Raw genomic sequence first — 11410 nt, 5'->3', positions numbered from 1 at the left:
GGCAAAGGCCACAGAGCCATCCCCAGCGCCCGGGCCATCTTTGCTCCAATGGAGCCTTGGCTGCGGGAGGGGAAGAGAGAGACAGAGAGGAAAGCGCGGCGGAGGGGTGGAGAAACAAATGGGCGCTTCTCCTGTGTGCCCTGGCCGGGAATCGAACCCAGGTCCTCCGCACGCTAGGCCGACGCTCTACCGCTGAGCCGACCGGCCAGGGCCCAGTTTCTTTAGCTAGTGAACTAATGACCCTGGGTCTGGGCTGGCTGTGAACCAGGCGCACTGTCAGTTCCTAGAAACGCATTCCTTGCCACCTGGCCCCTCCATCTTCAGAGCCAGCAATGGAGAATCTGCCTTTTGCTGAATCCTTCTCACACTTTAAATCTCTTGGATTCCTTCTCTTTCTGACCTCTAGACCCAGATTTCAAGAGCCATGTGACTAGGTCAAGACTAGCCAGAGAATCCCCCTATGATTTGGGACCTAAATTACATCAGCAAAATGTCTTCACAGCAGGATGTAGGTTAGCCTTTGAGTAACCTGGAGAATACCAGGGGCCAGAAATCTTGGTGGCCATCTGGGAATTCTGCCTGTAACCAAGTGTTTTGATTTTTTTCTAGGTGAGCTGAGCTGTTGATCGATTAGTGATTTCAGAATCATGGAAACTGAGACTATATAAACTGCCTCATTTTTGTTCTAATTTCTACTCATTTGTTGTAAGCCTCTCCTTTACTATGAAAATATACCAACAATGGTTTCAAAATAAAAATGAACTGCCTCGGGGGAGATTACAGCAAATTGAACTAAGCCCTTTTCCTGTTTGTGGTACAAACTAAAAGTATAAAATAATAACTGATATGTAGATCATTTGAGGTTTTTTACTAACGCATAACCAATGCCCAGGAATGAGTCTCTAGGTATGATCGTGTCCCCACGAAGGCAGCAGCTCCTACTAATAAATATCAGAAGCAGGATCGGTAATAACCTTGATATCAAAGGTTCATCTGAAGTCCCACAACTTCACGCCCTGCTTCTGGGAGTTCAATCCTATTTCTTCCCAATGACACTGTCCTGTAGTTACACGACTCCTAAACGGTTAACCCAGCGTTGCTTTTCTTTCCTGGGTCTATGAGAAGACAAGTCAAAGTCAGAAGTGGGAAATAAGAGGCTGAAACCTGCAGGGAAGGGAATTCCCAGAGGTTTTCTATAGCAGGGAGAGTTCCCTCTCCCAGGGAAGCCAAGAGAGAGAAGCAGCATGTACACCCTGGGGATTCTGGGTTTGGAGAGTGTTGCCCAACAAACACAGCCCGCCATTAAGAGGCGGGGCTGGGCAGGACATAATCCTGGCAATGCCCTTTCTGCCGCAGCTCTCCTTCGTACCTCCAAAGCAGTAGCAAGTTTGCCATGTAAGACATACCACAATGTTCTTTTTTTCTTTTTTTTAAAATATTTTATTTATTGATTTTTTGTGAGAGAGAGGAGTAAGAGAGAGAGACAGAGAGAGAGAGAAGGGGGAGGAGCAGGAAGCATCAACTCCCATATGTGCCTTGACCAGGCAAGCCCAAGGTTTCGAACCGGCAACCTCAGTGTTCCAGGTCGATGCTTTATCCCACTGTGCCACCACAGGTCAGGCCACCACAATGTTCTTAGCCTGCTCCTAGAATCGAACACAGTGAGGGAATGGGTCTGGGAAAGTCAAGTGTCCATTGCAACCTCAGGGCAAGAAGGCAAAATTGGTGGTGGTGTTTCTTCCTCCAGACCTTGAAAGGCACGGCTGAGGAGATTGCCCTTAACTACATTTTTGCCAACATAGAACAAAATCTGCTTTGCATTTTTGGTCTCACGGCATCATTTTTGAAATGTGAATCATAGAAGCAGTGCATTTCTGCTGTGCCTGCCGAGACTTGCTTTATCACCCTCCTGTTTCAGCGCCAATAAAACGATGCTGTCATTCCAGCCGGGAGGTATTTTGATTGTTCCAGACAGAAAGCGACCACATTGGGAATGTGAGTGTGAGTGAGTGGTGAGTGCTTTTGTTGTGTATGTGTTTCTTTTCTGGGGCAGAGAAGGAAATTATCTCATCTTAGCAATGTATAAATGCATTTTGATGATAACTGATTACTAAGTTGAGATCTTCTATAAAGTCTTCTGGCACCACAGCAGTTTCCTAATGGACAAAGAGAATTCCTTGCTAAGGTGATCATTAACACAAATCCTAGGTCACTCGCTTCTACATAGAAGCATAAACATAGGATAGTAAATTAGAGACTAGGGATAAAATGAGAGGGCTGGAATGTATGGTCTCGTCGGACCCCTTTGATGTAAAGAAAATTCCAAGTTAGACATTGGAAGACTTAGAAATGATGGTAAAGGCCTCAAGAGGGACAGTATGGTATGAATTTAGGAAGGTAGTGGAAATCTTCACAACTTATAAATGAATTTGCGAGTATGGGTGTGTGTGTGTGTGTGTGTGTGTGTGTGTGTGTGTGTGTGTATCTGTTTGTCTCCAACATTGAAATACATATATATATAAGACATTTAAGACATATATATATGTCTTAAAATGATTGCTCCCTGACTAGGTAGCTCAGTTGGTTAGAGTGTCATCTCTATATGTCAAGGCTGTGGGTTTGATTCCTGGCCAAGGTACATACAAAAATCAACCAATGTAAATGAGTAGAACAGATCTCTCTCTCTCTCTCTCTCTCTCTCTCTCTCTCTCTCTCTCAAATCAATCAATATTTTTTTAAATGACGGCTCAGTTGATGGCAGACTAGAAAGGACTCAGAAACCAGCCACAAATCCTGGAGCAAGGCAGGCATTCCCAGAATGTCTTGGCAGAAAGTCAGACCAAGAACTGGACTGCATGGTCAGTGCCAGGGAGGGTGAGAAATGAATGACAGGTGGGTGGGGCACAGCCCACATGGTAGAGAGATCTAGGCAGTCTGAAATCCAAATGAGCTGCTCTAGGTAGTAGGTAGCAGGGACTGTGCCTCAGAGAGTATGCTTTGGGGGTAGGGTTGGGTCTTTAGGAGGACTGACAGGAGCAAGAGCACAGCACCCAATCCAGAACAAAAGGGATACGGCAAGGGTTCCCCAAAAGGAACCCAGTTGCAAGCTGGTAGGGACTTTGGGCATGAGGCTGGCTAATAGAACCAGCAGAAATATTTGTGTAGCCCCAACAGCAAGGCTGAGTTGATGTTTTTCTCTTGAGAAAACCAGCTTGGGGCTCCTTAAATTCTCCCACACTAGAGAGATACTCTAGGGCCAAGGCTGGGCTAATTGCCATTTCATAGAGTTAGGTAAGCACATGATTTCAAGAAGTTTAAGATGTGGTTCTTGTCCTTAAGGCTCTTATAATCTATTTAGGAAGAAGCAAAGGTCAACACACATGAGACAGAGAAAAATACCTGTGTTCATTAACTGTATTAGGTACAAGTTGTAGGTGTTAAGAAAAAAGAAAGAAAATTGTATGTGCGGGAGAGTTCAAGGAAGGTTTCATGGAAGAGGTGAGCTTTGGGGAATGGTTTGATTTTTTTCTAAGGAAAGAAGAGCAGATTCTGGGCACTGGGTGTGGGAGATGTTCATGGGGGTGGAGAGAGGAGGATAAGATAGTCTGAGCTCTCTTTCTCACCTGTTCTTACCCAAGCAGGAATAGTTGACTTTCTCATTTCTGCAGAGGAGGCCACTGGTGGAATGGCTCGTGAGCACTGAGAAAGCAGAAGATGAAGAAAAGAAGTGGAGTTTGCTTGATAAGAGAACACGATCGGAACGACTGTGGTGGTAGCTCCCAGCCTCTGTATCTGTGACTAAGTTTGCCTCAGCCTGCTTGCTAATCTAGCCTTGACTTGCAACAGTGCCAATTGCAAGCCTGCTGGGCATTTTCCTATGTGCTTCCTGCCTATGCTCCCCACCCATATCACTCCAACGCCTTGTTTCCCTTCCATTTATTTAATGACCGCTATTGAATCACATTTTCCTATTAATTTAAACCCTTGGGATCTTGGAGCCTTAGTCGACTTCCCCCTCCCCCCCATAGATGACATAATGATACACATTGTGTTCCAACCACTCTGGATCCCACTGCTGACAGGATAGGTCACTGGTTTAGTATCATCATGATGAGTGTCACCAGCAGGGTGACTACTCTATATTGAGGGGTATGAGTCAACTTCAGCATATTCATCTATCTTCATGAGTTTTACAGTAAAAAAAAAAAAAAAAGGAGTTATAACATATTTCTTGAGTGCTGGCAGTTGCCTTTCCCAGTCTGCTGCTGCTTAGGAAATTCCTAATGGCTAGTGTCAGGTCCCAGGATACTGGCCTATAATGCTGAGAAAGGAACTGGTGTCGGAGAACTCGGCCCCGAGCTGCTGTTTTATTCTGCAGGAGCAGCGAGAAATAGGAGTTGAGCTAACAACCCCTTCCCTTCAGCAGCTGCTTAAGCAGACCTGACATTTGGGGGAGGGGAAGAATATCAACTCACCCCAATTTAGAGAAATCACTTTTTCACCTTAAGAATGGGACGTAGGTACCACACGACTGAGGAGGCTTTTCTATGGACTTGAAGCAGAAAAAAAAGCCAGACACCCTACAGGGCTGTCGTGAAGAGTTGGTGATCTGTGTGAGGTGCTGGTGGTGGTAGGAGGTAAGGATAATGCTTGACAGTACTGTAGCAATTTCCAGCAGATTGTTTTAAACCTCATTTAATCTTGTCAACAAGCCGGAGAAAAAGGGGTGATTTTAGTGTTATTTTATTATCCGCAGATGAGGAAATAGACTCACTTTCTTAAGCAGTAGTCCATCAGTTGCAATCCAGAATTGAACCCAGTCTGAGTGCCAATGCCTGCCTCGTTCCCAATAAACCAGAGGTTCGATTCCCATGCATGGTGATCAGCTGTGAAATGTGTCACAGAATAATGTATCCTTAACAAGAAAGATTATATCTGATGGGGCTATCTTTTAGAGTCATAAATCAGAGGAGGTAATATCTCTCGTTTTCTTGTGTTCAGATGTGCTTTGTGAGCAAGGAGAATGGGTCAGACCGCAGCCAGCTAGTTGGGAAATCACACATATCAGTTATATCTGTGCGATAGCAGAGAAAGACCATGCCTGGGGGAGACGATAATATTTGACATGATTACAAATCATTGTACCTGCTTTATGTCTTTGCAAAACACTAGGCTTCACAAAAAAAGTTGATCTGGTTCTGCCGGGAGAGTGCATTGCTTGTGTGAATGTCATCCATCTTGAATTTCTCCCAAAGACAAAAGTGGTGAATCACTGTGGCTCATCATGTGGTTTTCCCAATAGATCTAACTGTGGTAGAGCACAGTTCACTTCCTTTGAGGCACTGCTCCGTGGCAAAGCTGGGTACTAAACCCTGATATACTAATCTAATGGACTTATGCTTATAGGAAAAGCTTGTGTAACCAACTACATTATACATAATGTTAAAACTACAGTGGTGGTGTAGCCTCAATGGTGGTGGCACAGTGGATAGAGCATCAACCTGGGATGCTGAGGACCCAGGTTCGAAACCCTATAGTCCTCCAGCTAGAGCTGGGCTCAACGGTTTGAGCACAGGGACACAGGCTTGAGCATGGGCTCATGGACATGACCCAATGGTCATTGGCTTGAGCCCAAAGGTCACTGGCTTGAAGCCCAAGATTGCTGGCTTGAACCCAAGGTCACTGGCTTGAGCAAGGGGACACTGGCTTGGCTAGAGGCCCACAGACAAGGCACATATGAGAAGCAATCAATGAACCACTAAAGTGCCACAACTATGGGTTGATGCTTCTTATCTCTCTCCCTTCCTGTCTCTGTCTCTGTTCTTATCACTGTCCCTGTCTCTCTCACTAAAACAACAACAAACTACAGTGTTCTATTAATGGTAATATTACTACTGTGGCTGTAATATAGGCTATAGAAAACTGTAAACACTATTATTATTATATAGTACAAATATAATATAAATTTAAATATAATATAAATATAAATTTGTAAAAAAGTGCTGTATCACTTAGTAGGTAGGACTTTGTAAAAACACTTAAAATATGTTTAGGAGATAATTTTACACAAAATAGTGCTGTTAAGATTTTTGTCCCCTTGCTCCCCTAGAGGACACTTGGCAATGTCTGGAGACATTTTTTATTGTGGGGGGCTGGTATGCTACTGCTGTTAGCATCTGGAGACGCTGCTAAACATCTTAGAATGCACAAGACAGCCCCCCCACAACAAAGAATTATTCACCCCCAAAAGGCAACAGGGCTGAGGTTAAGGAACTCTGGTCCACACTGACCCTAAAATGAAAAGCATGTTATAGAAAGTGTTATCCGATGCAGCCGATCAAACTGCAGCCCAGTTCAATCACAGAAGAGGAAACAACGTTAGTTACCATCCCCAGCCATCCCTCTGTCCTTCAGCTTTCAGGAGTCAGTTTTGCTTAAGTCTTCAATCCTAAGTAGAAAGTCACTCCCAGTATTTCCTGTGGGTTTCCAGGTGGCTTCTGGTTTTTTGGGGGTTTTTTTTGGTTCTTTTTGTGGTTTTGTTTTGTTTTTTGCAATGAGCTGTTGGTTCTCTTTTGCTACTGCCTGTTCCAAACTGTTGCTTTCAGCCCAGGCATCTGCTGCCCCCCTCCCCGGACCACTTGGCTCCAGGTTGGATACCATTCCTTTTTTTCCCTCACTGCAATTGTTGGCCAAACACCTGTTACATATGCTTATGGTGGGTTGCAAACTATTGCAAGGATCACATCATTGTGCAGGGTTACTGGTTACTTTCTCACTGGCCATGATTTTGAATAAGGTTTAGCTGTCCCCACCCAGTTGTCAGTCCTTACCCTCTCACATTCACGCCTGCTCTTCCTGAGGCTGTCACCTAAACAGCCAGCTGAAAACTCACAAATCCCTATTTTTTTTCTTATGTATAGCAATATGGCCTTCTTTGTTTCACTCTCTTCTTCCCTAGTCCTGTGTGGAGTGGGAGTGAGGTTACTCAAAAAGGAACATCAAAGTTCCTATTTGTTCCTAGACAAACAACAGTAATCACCAAAAAAACCCCATATCCCCTGGGACATATTATGACACTGTTCCGGAAGGCAAAATTGTGAGTTCTTGTTTTGTACAGAATTTTTTTTTTCTTCCCAACAGATTAAGGAGCAACAATACGATGTAGCTGTTAAGAGCAGCAGGCACTGGAGTTAGACCATCTGGGATTTGAATCTTGGCTCCACCATTTATTATCTGTGTGACCTAGCGCTTAACCTCTCCGTTCCTTAGTTTCCTCACTATTACCGTGGGGGAATACACATCATGTACCTCATAGAGCTGTTGTGAAATTGTAAAAGGTAATGTGTGTGAACTGCTTTTCAGATCAGCAGCTGACACTCAGAAGCTCCTCAACAAATGGTGAGTGTTGAAGAGTGGGATATATAAGGAGACTGTCCACATAAGAGAACAACATGTAATGCGCACATCCCATAGAGGAGGGTGAGTCTACTAAGCTGTAGAGGTTCTGAGAAGACAAAGAGTTTATGCCTTTAAAGAACACTCTGTCTCCCGGCAAAGGTGGAGAAGTAAACAAATAACCATAATGTGGTTTGACAGTGCGATAGCAGAAGTCTGTACTTGTCAAAGGATTTTTACTCAGCAGTAACTGTGACACCCTGTTGCTGTGGGTAAGTATTAGTTTCTGTCTCTCTAGAGAATCAATGCATATGACATGATGCTTGCAGCGAGCGGGATTTGAGTAGAATGCACCTGGGTATCTGGTTTGGCCAGTCCAACTGCCCAAATCCAGAGCTTAAGGAACTAAGATGTGTCTTTGTCCTGTCTTTGTTGCTGGGTTTTCCTCTCCATAGGCAGCCTTGGAGGGGGCTTCATACCCTAGGGTGGGCTTTCTCTTGATTAAGACTCTGGGAGCTCAGCAACCTCTTAGAGTGCACATCAGAGGTGGAATGCTGCAGGAGACTCATCACGCCAGGTCTAAAAAGAGACTATATTAATAATTAAAACATTAAATGTCAGTTTAGCCCTGGCTGGTTGGCTAAGTGGTAGAGCATCAGCCCGGCATGTGGTCCCAGGTTTGATTCCTGGCCAGGGCAGGAGAAGTGGCCATCTGCTTCTCCATCCCCTTCCCTTTTTGCTTCTCTTTCTCTTTCTCTTCTCCTCCTGCAGCCATGGCTGGATTAGAGCAAGTTGGCCCTGAGCGCTGAGGATGGCTCCATGGCCTCTGCCTCAGGCACTGGGAAGAGCTCAGTTGTCGATCAACAGAGCAACACCCCAGATGGGCAGAGCATCATCCCCTAGTGGGCTTGCCAGGTGAATCCTGGTTGGGGTGCATGAGGGAGTCTGTCTCTCTGCCTCCCCTCTTTTCACTGAATTTTTTAAAATGTGGCAGTTTTAAGTGATTTAAATCATTTAAGCCATATTATATGAGTGTATGCTCTGAGTAAGCACATTTCTAAATAGCAATGATGTGGAATTATAACAAATATTATTTGTTGTCTGATGTCAAGGCCTTTTACCTCATCATCACCCAGCCTCCAAAATGTATCACAGCCTAGGGTTAGTTACAGAAACTTTGTGAGTTATTGTTTTGCTAATTAAAGCCAATGAAAATGTAGGTTTTTAATCATTTATAGAGAATATTGGAAACACTTTGAGTGTCAAAAAACAAAAAGGGTCATCATCATGAAATAGCATGAAGTTAAAGTCAATCATATAGGAAGAGGTTGATGTTCCTCTCTCTCTCTCTCTCTCTTCCTCTCTCACTAAAACCAATTTAAAAAAATTTTAATGCCCTGGCTGGATAGCTCCGTTGGTTAGAGAGTTGTACCAAAGCGCAGAGGTTGCTGGTTCGATACCCAGTCAGGGCACATAGAGGAACAGATTGATGTTCCCCTCTCTCTCTCTCCTCCTCCTCCTCTCTTGCTAAAAATTAAAATACTTTTCTAAGTTAATCAGATGGGGAAAAAAATCAAAGTTACATTTATTTATCATGCCTGACCAAGGATAAATTCCAAGTAGATAGAATATTAAAAATGTATAAAATGCAACTATCTTCTCTTTTAGAGGAATCTAAAAAAAGAGTTATTCACCTTAGAGTGGGGAAGGCATTTCTAGTTCTGACATGAAATCCAGACCATGAAGAAAAGGCTGATATATTCAATCTCGCAACATTAAAATTTTCTGCATGGAAAAGACCATGAGCAAAATTGAAAGGTAAATGACCAACTGAATGGAAATATTTACAGCTCTATTACAGACCAAAGACTCATTTCCCTTAACATATGAGCTCCTAAAAATCAGAGAGGAAGAGACAAACAGAGCAATAGGAACCCAGGCAGTGGATGTGCACAGGCAGGGCCGGGAAGAGGCGCAAGTGGCTCCCAGGCACAGGAAAGGAGCTCAGCCTCACTCACAACAGAAAAAATTCAAATTCAAAGTACACTGAGGTATTAAATGTAGATGACCAAATTAGCAAAGACCCAACAGGCTGATAACATGCTCTGCTGACGAGGGCGTTTGGAACCAGGGACTTTCATACCCCGCCCGTGGGAGTACAAGTTGGTACAACAGCTAAGAAGAGCAATTTGGCATTAAATCCACTTTCAGGAATTTATGCTTCAGATCAGTGGTTTTCAATCACGGGTCCCCGGACTCTATAATCTTCATACAACATCAGATTGGTTAGCTCTTGTATGAACTGGCACAGAATTTCTGATGGATTAGCACCAGTCTGCGGACCAGCAATTAAAAACCATGCTTTAAATGAGATATCACTTCACACCTGTTAGATTAGCTATTATTAACAAGACGGGTAATAGCAAATGTTGGAGAGGCTGTGGAGAAAAAGGAACCCTCATTCACTGTTGGTGGGAATGTAAAGTAGTACAACCATTATAGAATAAAGTATGATGGTTCCTCAAAAAACTGAAAATAGAACTACCTTATGACCCAGCAATCCCTCTACTGGGTATATACCCCCAAAACTCAGAGACATTGATACGTAAAGACACATGCAGCCCCATGTTCATTGCAGCACTATTCACAGTGACCAAGACATGGAAACAACCAAAAAGCCCTTCAATAGATGACTGGATAAAGAAGATGTGGCACATATACACTATGGAATACTACTCAGCCATAAGAAATGATGACATCGAATCATTTACAACAAAATGATGGGATCTTGATAACATTATACAGAGTGAAATAAGTAAATCAGAAAAAAACAAGAACTGCATTATTCCATATGTAGGTGGGACGTAAAAACGAGACTAAGAGACATTGACAAGAATGTGGTGGTTGGGGGAGAGGGAGGGAGAGGGGAAGGGGACGGGGAGGGGCACAAAGAAAACTAGATAGAAGGTGACGGAGGACAATCTGACTTTGGGTGATGAGTATGCAACATAATTGATTGACAAGATAACCTGGACATGTTTTCTTTGAACATATGTACCCTGATTTATTGATGTCACCCCGATAAAATTAATAATAATTAAAAAAACCATGCTTTAGACCAGCAATTAAAAACAATGCTTTAGATATTTCCCAAATGTGCATAATGAAATATATACAATGTTATCCAGTACAGTTCCAATATAGCAGTGTTTTTAGAGCAAAACAGTATTTGTCACCTAAATACTTGTCCACAAGTATTAAATAAATAATGACATATCCATATAGTATTATACAGTGCAGTGAAAAAAAAAGAATGATGAAGCTTTTTATGCACTGATATAATAATCAATATATATTGTTAAGTGAAAAAGTAAGGAGCATAACAGTGTGTATAGCATGCTATACTTTGTGTACAAAAAGAGTGTGTGTGTATGTATATAATTTTATTCTAGAGATACATATACTATCTCTGGCTGGGACAGAAGTGGAAAGAATGTTTCACCATATAGCCCTTTCTTTGTTTCTTTAAATACTGAACTGTGTGGAAGTATTACCTATTAAGATTTTTTTTAATGTAATAAAAATAGTAAGTCAAAAATTGTAAATAAGCCTGACCAGGCAGTGGCGCAGTGAATAGAGCATCAGACTGGGATGCAGAGGACCCAGGTTTGAAACCCCGAGGTCGCTGGCTTGAGCATGGGCTCACCAGCTTGAGTGCGGGGTCACTGGCTTGAGTGTGGGATCATAGATATGACCCATGGTCACTGGCTTGAGTAAGGGATCACTCGATTTGCTGTAGACCCTCCCACCCCCGGTTAAGGCACATATGAGAAAGCAATCAATGAACAACTAAGGTGCCGCAACAAAGAACTGATGCTTCTCATCTCTCTCCCTTCCTGTCTGTCTGCCCCTATCTGTCACTCTCTCTCTCTGTTGCAAGAAAAAAAAAAGTAAATAAGTAAATAAATTTAATTAAATGACTGAGTGTCTGACTTCATGTGTGGTCCATTCAATC

Source organism: Saccopteryx leptura, chromosome 6 (assembly GCF_036850995.1).
Source record: "Saccopteryx leptura isolate mSacLep1 chromosome 6, mSacLep1_pri_phased_curated, whole genome shotgun sequence".
Classification (NCBI taxonomy): domain Eukaryota; kingdom Metazoa; phylum Chordata; class Mammalia; order Chiroptera; family Emballonuridae; genus Saccopteryx; species Saccopteryx leptura.
This window is presented reverse-complemented; position numbering follows the sequence as displayed.